The sequence below is a fragment of the Pongo abelii genome, chromosome 14, assembly GCF_028885655.2.
Source record: "Pongo abelii isolate AG06213 chromosome 14, NHGRI_mPonAbe1-v2.0_pri, whole genome shotgun sequence".
Taxonomy (NCBI): Eukaryota; Metazoa; Chordata; class Mammalia; order Primates; family Hominidae; genus Pongo; species Pongo abelii.
In genome coordinates, this window is record NC_071999.2 from 19,337,379 (window position 1) to 19,353,052 (window position 15,674).

Genomic DNA, 15,674 nt, shown 5'->3' on the forward strand with positions numbered 1-15,674 from the left:
AACTTCTTTGTGTTGAGTGCATTCAACTCACAGACTTGAACTTACCTGTAGAAAGAGCAGTTTTGAAACACTCTTTTGGTAAAATCTGCAAGTGGTTATTTGGAGCACTTCGAGGCCTGTGCTGGGATATGGAATATCTTCACCTAAAAACTACAGAGAAGCATTCTCAGAAAGTTCTTCACGATGCATTCATTCAACTCACAGAGTTGAACCTTCCTTTTGATAGAACAGTTTTGAAACACTCTTTTTGTAGAATCTGCAAGAGGATATTTGGAGCGTTTTGAGGCCTATGCTGGAAAAGGAAATATCTTCACCTTAAAACTAGACAGAAGCATCCTCAGAAACTTCTGTGTGATGAGTGCATTCATCTCACAGACTTGAACGTTTCTTTTGATAGAACAGTTTGGAAACATTACGTTTGTAGAATCTGCAAGTGTTTATTCGGAGCACCTTGAGGCCTATGTTGGAAAAGAAAATATCTTCACATAAAAACTAGAGAGAAGGATTCTCAGAAACTTCTTTGTGATGAGTTCATTCAACTCACAGAGTGGAACCTACCAATTGATAGAGAAGTTTGGAAACACTCTTTTTGTAGAATCTGCAAGTGGATATTTGGAGCCGTTTGAGGCCTATGCTGGAAAAGGAAATATCTTCACATAAAAACTGAACAGAAGCATTCTCAGAAACTTCTTTGTGTTGAGTGCATTCAACTCACAGACTTGAACTTAGTTGTAGAAAGAGCAGTTTTGAAACACACTTTTGGTAAAATCTGCAAGTGGTTATTTGGAGCACTTCGAGGCCTGTGCTTTGATATGGAATATCTTCACCTAAAAACTACAGAGAAGCATTCTCAGAAAGTACTTCATGATGCATTCGTTCAACTCACAGAGTTGAACCTTCCTTTTGATAGAACAGTTTTGAAACACTCTTTTTGTAGAATCTGCAAGAGGATATTTGGAGCGTTTTGAGGCCTATGCTGGAAAAGGAAATATCTTCACCTAAAAACTAGACAGAAGCATTCTCAGAAACTTCTGCGTGATGAGTGCATTCAACTCACAGACTTGAACATTTCTTTTGATAGAACAGTTTGGAAACATTACGTTTGTAGAATCGGCAAGTGTTTATTCGGAGCACCTTGAGGCCTATGTTGGAAAAGGAAATATCTTCACATAAAAACTAGAGAGAAGGATTCTCAGAAACTTCTTTGTGATGAGTTCATTCAACTCACAGAGTGGAACCTACCAATTGATAGAGAAGTTTGGAAACACTCTTTTTGTAGAATCTGCAAGTGGATATTTGGAGCCGTTTGAGGCCTATGCTGGAAAAGGAAATATCTTCACATAAAAACTGAACAGAAGCATTCTCAGAAACTTCTTTGTGTTGAGTGCATTCAACTCACAGACTTGAACTTACCTGTAGAAAGAGCAGTTTTGAAACACTCTTTTGGTAAAATCTGCAAGTGGTTATTTGGAGCACTTCGAGGCCTGTGCTGGGATATGGAATATCTTCACCTAAAAACTACAGAGAAGCATTCTCAGAAAGTTCTTCACGATGCATTCATTCAACTCACAGAGTTGAACCTTCCTTTTGATAGAACAGTTTTGAAACACTCTTTTTGTAGAATCTGCAAGAGGATATTTGGAGCGTTTTGAGGCCTATGCTGGAAAAGGAAATATCTTCACCTAAAAACTAGACAGAAGCATCCTCAGAAACTTCTGTGTGATGAGTGCATTCAACTCACAGACTTGAACGTTTCTTTTGATAGAACAGTTTGGAAACATTACGTTTGTAGAATCTGCAAGTGTTTATTCGGAGCACCTTGAGGCCTATGTTGGAAAAGGAAATATCTTCCCATAAAAACTAGAGAGAAGGATTCTCAAAAACTTCTTTGTGATGAGTTCATTCAACTCACAGAGTTGAACCTACCAATTGATGATAGAGAAGTTTGGAAACACTCTTTTTGTAGAATCTGCAAGTGGATATTTGGAGCCGTTTGAGGCCTATGCTGGAAAAGGAAATATCTTCACATAAAAACTGAACAGAAGCATTCTCAGAAACTTCTTCTTGTTGAGTGCATTCAACTCACAGATTTGAACTTACCTGTAGAAAGAGCAGTTTTGAAACACTCTTTTGGTAAAATCTGCAAGTGGTTATTTGGAGCACTTCGAGGCCTGTGCTGGGATATGGAATATCTTCACCTAAAAACTACAGAGAAGCATTCTCAGAAAGTTCTTCACGATGCATTCATTCAACTCACAGAGTTGAACCTTCCTTTTGATAGAACAGTTTTGAAACACTCTTTTTGTAGAATCTGCAAGAGGATATTTGGAGCGTTTTGAGGCCTATGCTGGAAAAGGAAATATCTTCACCTAAAAACTAGACAGAAGCATCCTCAGAAACTTCTGTGTGATGAGTGCATTCAACTCACAGACTTGAACGTTTCTTTTGATAGAACAGTTTGGTAACATTACGTTTGTAGAATCTGCAAGTGTTTATTCGGAGCACCTTGAGGCCTATGTTGGAAAAGGAAATATCATCACATAAAAACTAGAGAGAAGGATTCTCAGAAACTTCTTTGTGATGAGTTCATTCAACTCACAGAGTGGAACCTACCAATTGATAGAGAAGTTTGGAAACACTCTTTTTGTAGAATCTGCAAGTGGATATTTGGAGCCGTTTGAGGCCTATGCTGGAAAAGGAAATATCTTCACATAAAAACTGAACAGAAGCATTCTCAGAAACTTCTTTGTGTTGAGTGCATTCAACTCACAGAGTTGAACTTACCTGTAGAAAGAGCAGTTTTCAAACACTCTTTTGGTAAAATCTGCAAGTGGTTATTTGGAGCACTTCGAGGCCTGTGCTGGGATATGGAATATCTTCACCTAAAAACTACAGAGAAGCATTCTCAGAAAGTTCTTCACGATGCATTCATTCAACTCACAGAGTTGAACCTTCCTTTTGATAGAACAGTTTTGAAACACTCTTTTTGTAGAATCTGCAAGAGGATATTTGGAGCGTTTTGAGGCCTATGCTGGAAAAGGAAATATCTTCACCTAAAAACTAGACAGAAGCATCCTCAGAAACTTCTGTGTGATGAGTGCATTCAACTCACAGACTTGAACGTTTCTTTTGATAGAACAGTTTGGAAACATTACGTTTGTAGAATCTGCAAGTGTTTATTCGGAGCACATTGAGGCCTATGTTGGAAAAGGAAATATCTTCACATAAAAACTAGAGAGAAGGATTCTCAGAAACTTCTTTGTGATGAGTTCATTCAACTCACAGAGTTGAACCTACCAATTGATGATAGAGAAGTTTGGAAACACTCTTTTTGTAGAATCTGCAAGTGGATATTTGGAGCCGTTTGAGGCCTATGCTGGAAAAGGAAATATCTTCACATAAAAACTGAACAGAAGCATTCTCAGAAACTTCTTTGTGTTGAGTGCATTCAACTCACAGATTTGAACTTACCTGTAGAAAGAGCAGTTTTGAAACACTCTTTTGGTAAAATCTGCAAGTGGTTATTTGGAGCACTTCGAGGCCTGTGCTGGGATATGGAATATCTTCACCTAAAAACTACAGAGAAGCATTCTCAGAAAGTTCTTCACGATGCATTCATTCAACTCACACTGTTGAACCTTCCTTTTGATAGAACAGTTTTGAAACACTCTTTTTGTAGAATCTGCAAGAGGATATTTGGAGCGTTTTGAGGCCTATGCTGGAAAAGGAAATATCTTCACCTAAAAACTAGACAGAAGCATCCTCAGAAACTTCTGTGTGATGAGTGCATTCAACTCACAGACTTGAACGTTTCCTTTGATAGAACAGTTTGGTAACATTACCTTTGTAGAATCTGCAAGTGTTTATTCGGAGCACCTTGAGGCCTATGTTGGAAAAGGAAATATCTCCACATAAAAACTAGAGAGAAGGACTCTCAGAAACTTCTTTGTGATGAGTTCATTCAACTCACAGAGTGGAACCTACCAATTGATAGAGAAGTTTGGAAACACTCTTTTTGTAGAATCTGCAAGTGGATATTTGGAGCCGTTTGAGGCCTATGCTGGAAAAGGAAATATCTTCACATAAAAACTGAACAGAAGCATTCTCAGAAACTTCTTTGTGTTGAGTGCATTCAACTCACAGACTTGAACTTACCTGTAGAAAGAGCAGTTTTGAAACACTCTTTTGGTAAAATCTGCAAGTGGTTATTTGGAGCACTTCGAGGCCTGTGCTGGGATATGGAATATCTTCACCTAAAAACTACAGAGAAGCATTCTCAGAAAGTTCTTCACGATGCATTCATTCAACTCACAGAGTTGAACCTTCCTTTTGATAGAACAGTTTTGAAACACTCTTTTTGTAGAATCTGCAAGAGGATATTTGGAGCGTTTTGAGGCCTATGCTGGAAAAGGAAATATCTTCACCTAAAAACTAGACAGAAGCATTCTCAGAAACTTCTGTGTGATGAGTGCATTCAACTCACAGACTTGAACGTTTCTTTTGATAGAACAGTTTGGAAACATTACGTTTGTAGAATCTGCAAGTGTTTATTCGGAGCACCTTGAGGCCTATGTTGGAAAAGGAAATATCTTCACATAAAAACTAGAGAGAAGGATTCTCAGAAACTTCTTTGTGATGAGTTCATTCAACTCACAGAGTTGAACCTACCAATTGATAGAGAAGTTTGGAAACACTCTTTTTGTAGAATCTGCAAGTGGATATTTGGAGCCGTTTGAGGCCTATGCTGGAAAAGGAAATATCTTCACATAAAAACTGAACAGAAGCATTCTCAGAAACTTCTTTGTGTTGAGTGCATTCAACTCACAGACTTGAACTTACCTGTAGAAAGAGCAGTTTTGAAACACTCTTTTGGTAAAATCTGCAAGTGGTTATTTGGAGCACTTCGAGGCCTGTGCTGGGATATGGAATATCTTCACCTAAAAACTACAGAGAAGCATTCTCAGAAAGTTCTTCACGATGCATTCATTCAACTCACAGAGTTGAACCTTCCTTTTGATAGAACAGTTTTGAAACACTCTTTTTGTAGAATCTGCAAGAGGATATTTGGAGCGTTTTGAGGCCTATGCTGGAAAAGGAAATATCATCACCTAAAAACTAGACAGAAGCCTTCTCAGAAACTTCTGTGTGATGAGTGCATTCAACTCACAGACTTGAACGTTTCTTTTGATAGAACAGTTTGGAAACATTACGTTTGTAGAATCTGCAAGTGTTTATTCGGAGCACCTTGAGGCCTATGTTGGAAAAGGAAATATCTTCACATAAAAACTAGAGAGAAGGATTCTCAGAAACTTCTTTGTGATGAGTTCATTCAACTCACAGAGTGGAACCTACCAATTGATAGAGAAGTTTGGAAACACTCTTTTTGTAGAATCTGCAAGTGGATATTTGGAGCCGTTTGAGGCCTATGCTGGAAAAGGAAATATCTTCACATAAAAACTGAACAGAAGCATTCTCAGAAACTTCTTTGTGTTGAGTGCATTCAACTCACAGACTTGAACTTAGTTGTAGAAAGAGCAGTTTTGAAACACTCTTTTGGTAAAATCTGCAAGTGGTTATTTGGAGCACTTCGAGGCCTGTGCTTTGATATGGAATATCTTCACCTAAAAACTACAGAGAAGCATTCTCAGAAAGTACTTCATGATGCATTCGTTCAACTCACAGAGATGAACCTTCCTTTTGAAAGAACAGTTTTGAAACACTCTTTTTGTAGAATCTGCAAGAGGATATTTGGAGCGTTTTGAGGCCTATGCTGGAAAAGGAAATATCTTCACCTAAGAACTAGACAGAAGCATTCTCAGAAACTTCTGTGTGATGAGTGCATTCAACTCACAGACTTGAACGTTTCTTTTGATAGAACAGTTTGGAAACATTACGTTTGTAGAATCTGCAAGTGTTTATTCGGAGCGCCTTGAGGCCTATGTTGGAAAAGGAAATATCTTCACATAAAAACTAGAGAGAAGGATTCTCAGAAACTTCTTTGTGATGAGTTCATTCAACTCACAGAGTTGAACCTACCAATTGATAGAGAAGTTTGGAAACACTCTTTTTGTAGAATCTGCAAGTGGATATTTGGAGCCGTTTGAGGCCTATGCTGGAAAAGGAAATATCTTCACATAAAAACTGAACAGAAGCATTCTCAGAAACTTCTTTGTGTTGAGTGCATTCAACTCACAGACTTGAACTTACCTGTAGAAAGAGCAGTTTTGAAACACTCTTTTGGTAAAATCTGCAAGTGGTTATTTGGAGCACTTCGAGGCCTGTGCTGGGATATGGAATATCTTCACCTAAAAACTACAGAGAAGCATTCTCAGAAAGTTCTTCACGATGCATTCATTCAACTCACAGAGTTGAACCTTCCTTTTGATAGAACAGTTTTGAAACACTCTTTTTGTAGAATCTGCAAGAGGATATTTGGAGCGTTTTGAGGCCTATGCTGGAAAAGGAAATATCTTCACCTAAAAACTAGACAGAAGCATCCTCAGAAACTTCTGTGTGATGAGTGCATTCAACTCACAGACTTGAAGGTTTCCTTTGATAGAACAGTTTGGAAACATTACGTTTGTAGAATCTGCAAGTGTTTATTCGGAGCACCTTGAGGCCTATGTTGGAAAAGGAAATATCTTCACATAAAAACTAGAGAGAAGGATTCTCAGAAACTTCTTTGTGATGAGTTCATTCAACTCACAGAGTTGAACCTACCAATTGATGATAGAGAAGTTTGGAAACACTCTTTTTGTAGAATCTGCAAGTGGATATTTGGAGCCGTTTGAGGCCTATGCTGGAAAAGGAAATATCTTCACATAAAAAATGAACAGAAGCATTCTCAGAAACTTCTTTGTGTTGAGTGCATTCAACTCACAGATTTGAACTTACCTGTAGAAAGAGCAGTTTTGAAACAATCTTTTGGTAAAATCTGCAAGTGGTTATTTGGAGCACTTCGAGGCCTGTGCTGGGATATGGAATATCTTCACCTAAAAACTACAGAGAAGCATTCTCAGAAAGTTCTTCACGATGTATTCATTCAACTCACACTGTTGAACCTTCCTTTTGATAGAACAGTTTTGAAACACTCTTTTTGTAGAATCTGCAAGAGGATATTTGGAGCGTTTTGAGGCCTATGCTGGAAAAGGAAATATCTTCACCTAAAAACTAGACAGAAGCATCCTCAGAAACTTCTGTGTGATGAGTGCATTCAACTCACAGACTTGAACATTTCTTTTGATAGAACAGTTTGGTAACATTACGTTTGTAGAATCTGCAAGTGTTTATTCGGAGCACCTTGAGGCCTATGTTGGAAAAGGAAATATCTTCACATAAAAACTAGAGAGAAGGATTCTCAGAAACTTCTTTGTGATGAGTTCATTCAACTCACAGAGTTGAACCTACCAATTGATGATAGAGAAGATTGGAAACACTCTTTTTGTAGAATCTGCAAGTGGATATTTGGAGCCGTTTGAGGCCTATGCTGGAAAAGGAAATATCTTCACATAAAAACTGAACAGAAGCATTCTCAGAAACTTCTTTGTGTTGAGTGCATTCAACTCACAGACTTGAACTTACCTGTAGAAAGAGCAGTTTTGAAACACTCTTTTGGTAAAATCTGCAAGTGGTTATTTGGAGCACTTCGAGGCCTGTGCTGGGATATGGAATATCTTCACCTAAAAACTACAGAGAAGCATTCTCAGAAAGTTCTTCACGATGCATTCATTCAACTCACAGAGTTGAACCTTCCTTTTGATAGAACAGTTTTGAAACACTCTTTTTGTAGAATCTGCAAGAGGATATTTGGAGCGTTTTGAGGCCTATGCTGGAAAAGGAAATATCTTCACCTAAAAACTAGACAGAAGCATTCTCAGAAACTTCTGTGTGATGAGTGCATTCAACTCACAGACTTGAACGTTTCTTTTGATAGAACAGTTTGGAAACATTACGTTTGTAGAATCTGCAAGTGTTTATTCGGAGCACCTTGAGGCCTATGTTGGAAAAGGAAATATCTTCACATAAAAACTGGAGAGAAGGATTCTCAGAAACTTCTTTGTGATGAGTTCATTCAACTCACAGAGTTGAACCTACCAATTGATAGAGAAGTTTGGAAACACTCTTTTTGTAGAATCTGCAAGTGGATATTTGGAGCCGTTTGGGGCCTATGCTGGAAAAGGAAATATCTTCACATAAAAACTGAACAGAAGCATTCTCAGAAACTTCTTTGTGTTGAGTGCATTCAACTCACAGACTTGAACTTACCTGTAGAAAGTGCAGTTTTGAAACACTCTTTTGGTAAAATCTGCAAGTGGTTATTTGGAACACTTCGAGGCCTGTGCTGGGATATGGAATATCTTCACCTAAAAACTACAGAGAAGCTTTCTCAGAAAGTTCTTCACGATGCATTCATTCAACTCACAGAGTTGAACCTTCCTTTTGATAGAACAGTTTTGAAACACTCTTTTTGTAGAATCTGCAAGAGGATATTTGGAGCGTTTTGAGGCCTATGCTGGAAAAGGAAATATCTTCACCTTAAAACTAGACAGAAGCATCCTCAGAAACTTCTGTGTGATGAGTGCATTCATCTCACAGACTTGAACGTTTCTTTTGATAGAACAGTTTGGAAACATTACGTTTGTAGAATCTGCAAGTGTTTATTCGGAGCACCTTGAGGCCTATGTTGGAAAAGGAAATATCTTCACATAAAAACTAGAGAGAAGGATTCTCAGAAACTTCTTTGTGATGAGTTCATTCAACTCACAGAGTGGAACCTACCAATTGATAGAGAAGTTTGGAAACACTCTTTTTGTAGAATCTGCAAGTGGATATTTGGAGCCGTTTGAGGCCTATGCTGGAAAAGGAAATATCTTCACATAAAAACTGAACAGAAGCATTCTCAGAAACTTCTTTGTGTTGAGTGCATTCAACTCACAGACTTGAACTTAGTTGTAGAAAGAGCAGTTTTGAAACACACTTTTGGTAAAATCTGCAAGTGGTTATTTGGAGCACTTCGAGGCCTGTGCTTTGATATGGAATATCTTCACCTAAAAACTACAGAGAAGCATTCTCAGAAAGTACTTCATGATGCATTCGTTCAACTCACAGAGTTGAACCTTCCTTTTGATAGAACAGTTTTGAAACACTCTTTTTGTAGAATCTGCAAGAGGATATTTGGAGCGTTTTGAGGCCTATCCTGGAAAAGGAAATATCTTCACCTAAAAACTAGACAGAAGCATTCTCAGAAACTTCTGCGTGATGAGTGCATTCAACTCACAGACTTGAACATTTCTTTTGATAGAACAGTTTGGAAACATTACGTTTGTAGAATCGGCAAGTGTTTATTCGGAGCACCTTGAGGCCTATGTTGGAAAAGGAAATATCTTCACATAAAAACTAGAGAGAAGGATTCTCAGAAACTTCTTTGTGATGAGTTCATTCAACTCACAGAGTGGAACCTACCAATTGATAGAGAAGTTTGGAAACACTCTTTTTGTAGAATCTGCAAGTGGATATTTGGAGCCGTTTGAGGCCTATGCTGGAAAAGGAAATATCTTCACATAAAAACTGAACAGAAGCATTCTCAGAAACTTCTTTGTGTTGAGTGCATTCAACTCACAGACTTGAACTTACCTGTAGAAAGAGCAGTTTTGAAACACTCTTTTGGTAAAATCTGCAAGTGGTTATTTGGAGCACTTCGAGGCCTGTGCTGGGATATGGAATATCTTCACCTAAAAACTACAGAGAAGCATTCTCAGAAAGTTCTTCACGATGCGTTCATTCAACTCACAGAGTTGAACCTTCCTTTTGATAGAACAGTTTTGAAACACTCTTTTTGTAGAATCTGCAAGAGGATATTTGGAGCGTTTTGAGGCCTATGCTGGAAAAGGAAATATCTTCACCTAAAAACTAGACAGAAGCATCCTCAGAAACTTCTGTGTGATGAGTGCATTCAACTCACAGACTTGAAGGTTTCTTTTGATAGAACAGTTTGGAAACATTACGTTTGTAGAATCTGCAAGTGTTTATTCGGAGCACCTTGAGGCCTATGTTGGAAAAGGAAATATCTTCACATAAAAACTAGAGAGAAGGATTCTCAGAAACTTCTTTGTGATGAGTTCATTCATCTCACAGAGTTGAACCTACCAATTGATGATAGAGAAGTTTGGAAACACTCTTTTTGTAGAATCTGCAAGTGGATATTTGGAGCCGTTTGAGGCCTATGCTGGAAAAGGAAATATCTTCACATAAAAACTGAACAGAAGCATTCTCAGAAACTTCTTTGTGTTGAGTGCATTCAACTCACAGATTTGAACTTACCTGTAGAAAGAGCAGTTTTGAAACACTCTTTTGGTAAAATCTGCAAGTGGTTATTTGGAGCACTTCGAGGCCTGTGCTGGGATATGGAATATCTTCACCTAAAAACTACAGAGAAGCATTCTCAGAAAGTTCTTCACGATGCATTCATTCAACTCACAGAGTTGAACCTTCCTTTTGATAGAACAGTTTTGAAACACTCTTTTTGTAGAATCTGCAAGAGGATATTTGGAGCGTTTTGAGGCCTATGCTGGAAAAGGAAATATCTTCACCTAAAAACTAGACAGAAGCATCCTCAGAAACTTCTGTGTGATGAGTGCATTCAACTCACAGACTTGAACGTTTGTTTTGATAGAACAGTTTGGAAACATTACGTTTGTAGGATCTGCAAGTGTTTATTCGGAGCACCTTGAGGCCTATGTAGGAAAAGGAAATATCTTCACATAAAAACTAGAGAGAAGGATTCTCAGAAACTTCTTTGTGATGAGTTCATTCAACTCACAGAGTTGAACCTACCAATTGATGATAGAGAAGTTTGGAAACACTCTTTTTGTAGAATCTGCAAGTGGATATTTGGAGCCGTTTGAGGCCTATGCTGGAAAAGGAAATATCTTCACATAAAAACTGAACAGAAGCATTCTCAGAAACTTCTTTGTGTTGAGTGCATTCAACTCACAGACTTGAACTTACCTGTAGAAAGAGCAGTTTTGAAACACTCTTTTGGTAAAATCTGCAAGTGGTTATTTGGAGCACTTCGAGGCCTGTGCTGGGATATGGAATATCTTCACCTAAAAACTACAGAGAAGCATTCTCAGAAAGTTCTTCACGATGCATTCATTCAACTCACAGAGTTGAACCTTCCTTTTGATAGAACAGTTTTGAAACACTCTTTTTGTAGAATCTGCAAGAGGATATTTGGAGCGTTTTGAGGCCTATGCTGGAAAAGGAAATATCTTCACCTAAAAACTAGACAGAAGCATTCTCAGAAACTTCTGTGTGATGAGTGCATTCAACTCACAGACTTGAACGTTTCTTTTGATAGAACAGTTTGGAAACATTACGTTTGTAGAATCTGCAAGTGTTTATTCGGAGCACCTTGAGGCCTATGTTGGAAAAGGAAATATCTTCACATAAAAACTAGAGAGAAGGATTCTCAGAAACTTCTTTGTGATGAGTTCATTCAACTCACAGAGTGGAACCTACCAATTGATAGAGAAGTTTGGAAACACTCTTTTTGTAGAATCTGCAAGTGGATATTTGGAGCCGTTTGAGGCCTATGCTGGAAAAGGAAATATCTTCACATAAAAACTGAACAGAAGCATTCTCAGAAACTTCTTTGTGTTGAGTGCATTCAACTCACAGACTTGAACTTAGTTGTAGAAAGAGCAGTTTTGAAACACTCTTTTGGTAAAATCTGCAAGTGGTTATTTGGAGCACTTCGAGGCCTGTGCTTTGATATGGAATATCTTCACCTAAAAACTACAGAGAAGCATTCTCAGAAAGTACTTCATGATGCATTCGTTCAACTCACAGAGATGAACCTTCCTTTTGAAAGAACAGTTTTGAAACACTCTTTTTGTAGAATCTGCAAGAGGATATTTGGAGCGTTTTGAGGCCTATGCTGGAAAAGGAAATATCTTCACCTAAGAACTAGACAGAAGCATTCTCAGAAACTTCTGTGTGATGAGTGCATTCAACTCACAGACTTGAACGTTTCTTTTGATAGAACAGTTTGGAAACATTACGTTTGTAGAATCTGCAAGTGTTTATTCGGAGCGCCTTGAGGCCTATGTTGGAAAAGGAAATATCTTCACATAAAAACTAGAGAGAAGGATTCTCAGAAACTTCTTTGTGATGAGTTCATTCAACTCACAGAGTTGAACCTACCAATTGATAGAGAAGTTTGGAAACACTCTTTTTGTAGAATCTGCAAGTGGATATTTGGAGCCGTTTGAGGCCTATGCTGGAAAAGGAAATATCTTCACATAAAAACTGAACAGAAGCATTCTCAGAAACTTCTTTGTGTTGAGTGCATTCAACTCACAGACTTGAACTTACCTGTAGAAAGAGCAGTTTTGAAACACTCTTTTGGTAAAATCTGCAAGTGGTTATTTGGAGCACTTCGAGGCCTGTGCTGGGATATGGAATATCTTCACCTAAAAACTACAGAGAAGCATTCTCAGAAAGTTCTTCACGATGCATTCATTCAACTCACAGAGTTGAACCTTCCTTTTGATAGAACAGTTTTGAAACACTCTTTTTGTAGAATCTGCAAGAGGATATTTGGAGCGTTTTGAGGCCTATGCTGGAAAAGGAAATATCTTCACCTAAAAACTAGACAGAAGCATCCTCAGAAACTTCTGTGTGATGAGTGCATTCAACTCACAGACTTGAAGGTTTCTTTTGATAGAACAGTTTGGAAACATTACGTTTGTAGAATCTGCAAGTGTTTATTCGGAGCACCTTGAGGCCTATGTTGGAAAAGGAAATATCTTCACATAAAAACTAGAGAGAAGGATTCTCAGAAACTTCTTTGTGATGAGTTCATTCAACTCACAGAGTTGAACCTACCAATTGATGATAGAGAAGTTTGGAAACACTCTTTTTGTAGAATCTGCAAGTGGATATTTGGAGCCGTTTGAGGCCTATGCTGGAAAAGGAAATATCTTCACATAAAAAATGAACAGAAGCATTCTCAGAAACTTCTTTGTGTTGAGTGCATTCAACTCACAGATTTGAACTTACCTGTAGAAAGAGCAGTTTTGAAACAATCTTTTGGTAAAATCTGCAAGTGGTTATTTGGAGCACTTCGAGGCCTGTGCTGGGATATGGAATATCTTCACCTAAAAACTACAGAGAAGCATTCTCAGAAAGTTCTTCACGATGTATTCATTCAACTCACACTGTTGAACCTTCCTTTTGATAGAACAGTTTTGAAACACTCTTTTTGTAGAATCTGCAAGAGGATATTTGGAGCGTTTTGAGGCCTATGCTGGAAAAGGAAATATCTTCACCTAAAAACTAGACAGAAGCATCCTCAGAAACTTCTGTGTGATGAGTGCATTCAACTCACAGACTTGAACGTTTCTTTTGATAGAACAGTTTGGTAACATTACGTTTGTAGAATCTGCAAGTGTTTATTCGGAGCACCTTGAGGCCTATGTTGGAAAAGGAAATATCTCCACATAAAAACTAGAGAGAAGGATTCTCAGAAACTTCTTTGTGATGAGTTCATTCAACTCACAGAGTGGAACCTACCAATTGATAGAGAAGTTTGGAAACACTCTTTTTGTAGAATCTGCAAGTGGATATTTGGAGCCGTTTGAGGCCTATGCTGGAAAAGGAAATATCTTCACATAAAAACTGAACAGAAGCATTCTCAGAAACTTCTTTGTGTTGAGTGCATTCAACTCACAGACTTGAACTTACCTGTAGAAAGAGCAGTTTTGAAACACTCTTTTGGTAAAATCTGCAAGTGGTTATTTGGAGCACTTCGAGGCCTGTGCTGGGATATGGAATATCTTCACCTAAAAACTACAGAGAAGCATTCTCAGAAAGTTCTTCACGATGCATTCATTCAACTCACAGAGTTGAACCTTCCTTTTGATAGAACAGTTTTGAAACACTCTTTATGTAGAATCTGCAAGAGGATATTTGGAGCGTTTTGAGGCCTATGCTGGAAAAGGAAATATCTTCACCTAAAAACTAGACAGAAGCATCCTCAGAAACTTCTGTGTGATGAGTGCATTCAACTCACAGACTTGAACGTTTCTTTTGATAGAACAGTTTGGAAACATTACGTTTGTAGAATCTGCAAGTGTTTATTCGGAGCACCTTGAGGCCTATGTTGGAAAAGGAAATATCTTCACATAAAAACTAGAGAGAAGGATTCTCAGAAACTTCTTTGTGATGAGTTCATTCAACTCACAGAGTTGAACCTACCAATTGATGATAGAGAAGTTTGGAAACACTCTTTTTGTAGAATCTGCAAGTGGATATTTGGAGCCGTTTGAGGCCTATGCTGGAAAAGGAAATATCTTCACATAAAAACTGAACAGAAGCATTCTCAGAAACTTCTTTGTGTTGAGTGCATTCAACTCACAGACTTGAACTTACCTGTAGAAAGAGCAGTTTTGAAACACTCTTTTGGTAAAATCTGCAAGTGGTTATTTGGAGCACTTCGAGGCCTGTGCTGGGATATGGAATATCTTCACCTAAAAACTACAGAGAAGCATTCTCAGAAAGTTCTTCACGATGCATTCATTCAACTCACAGAGTTGAACCTTCCTTTTGATAGAACAGTTTTGAAACACTCTTTTTGTAGAATCTGCAAGAGGATATTTGGAGCGTTTTGAGGCCTATGCTGGAAAAGGAAATATCTTCACCTAAAAACTAGACAGAAGCATTCTCAGAAACTTCTGTGTGATGAGTGCATTCAACTCACAGACTTGAACGTTTCTTTTGATAGAACAGTTTGGAAACATTACGTTTGTAGAATCTGCAAGTGTTTATTCGGAGCACCTTGAGGCCTATGTTGGAAAAGGAAATATCTTCACATAAAAACTGGAGAGAAGGATTCTCAGAAACTTCTTTGTGATGAGTTCATTCAACTCACAGAGTTGAACCTACCAATTGATAGAGAAGTTTGGAAACACTCTTTTTGTAGAATCTGCAAGTGGATATTTGGAGCCGTTTGAGGCCTATGCTGGAAAAGGAAATATCTTCACATAAAAACTGAACAGAAGCATTCTCAGAAACTTCTTTGTGTTGAGTGCATTCAACTCACAGACTTGAACTTACCTGTAGAAAGTGCAGTTTTGAAACACTCTTTTGGTAAAATCTGCAAGTGGTTATTTGGAGCACTTCGAGGCCTGTGCTGGGATATGGAATATCTTCACCTAAAAACTACAGAGAAGCTTTCTCAGAAAGTTCTTCACGATGCATTCATTCAACTCACAGAGTTGAACCTTCCTTTTGATAGAACAGTTTTGAAACACTCTTTTTGTAGAATCTGCAAGAGGATATTTGGAGCGTTTTGAGGCCTATGCTGGAAAAGGAAATATCTTCACCTTAAAACTAGACAGAAGCATCCTCAGAAACTTCTGTGTGATGAGTGCATTCATCTCACAGACTTGAACGTTTCTTTTGATAGAACAGTTTGGAAACATTACGTTTGTAGAATCTGCAAGTGTTTATTCGGAGCACCTTGAGGCCTATGTTGGAAAAGGAAATATCTTCACATAAAAACTAGAGAGAAGGATTCTCAGAAACTTCTTTGTGATGAGTTCATTCAACTCACAGAGTGGAACCTACCAATTGATAGAGAAGTTTGGAAACACTCTTTTTGTAGAATCTGC